The sequence below is a fragment of the Struthio camelus genome, chromosome 1 (assembly GCF_040807025.1).
Source record: "Struthio camelus isolate bStrCam1 chromosome 1, bStrCam1.hap1, whole genome shotgun sequence".
In the NCBI taxonomy this organism is placed as follows: Eukaryota; Metazoa; Chordata; class Aves; order Struthioniformes; family Struthionidae; genus Struthio; species Struthio camelus.
Genome location: NC_090942.1, coordinates 109776386 through 109777024, shown reverse-complemented (window position 1 = coordinate 109777024; position 639 = coordinate 109776386).

Genomic DNA, 639 nt, shown 5'->3' with positions numbered 1-639 from the left:
AATTCATTGAGGCTGCTCTGAAGTCCCTGATTTTGACTTTTAAAATAATTTTTGCTATTTTATATCATACAATTTTGAAATATCAAGGGGGGAAAAAAAGTACTAACACCACTTAAAAAAAATTCTCACACACTTATTCAGTTACTATTTTTACCTGTCAAATTGGCTAGGCACAGAGAATATTAACACTCAGAAGGTGAACCTGGATCTAGTTCAACCTATTTATTTATCTGTTCAAGTGGCAGGGTTTGATCAGGCAATAGGGCAGCCAATTACATCCGGCTAAAAGCAACACTTGCTGTAAGAAATCAGCCAGGAGAAATAGTTATAAGTTATTAGGAAAGAAAGTAGCAGTGAAACATAACAGACTGAAAAACAAGAAAAAAAAGAAAAATACCTCTAACCTAGGAAGATCACGTCTCAGGCATTTGAATATCCGGTTCAGAGGGAACAGGAATAGCCAACAGAGAAGCTGATCTTTGCACCTCTGAGTTAAAAATAGTTAAAGGAGTTCATAAGCAAAGAAAATACAGAGAACGTAATCTTCCGAGGGAACCGACTTGAGAAGCCTAGTGAGAATGGGTTATTGCTAGTGATGAATGAGGGGGATGGGCATTTACTCCCTCACCGTACGTAGAA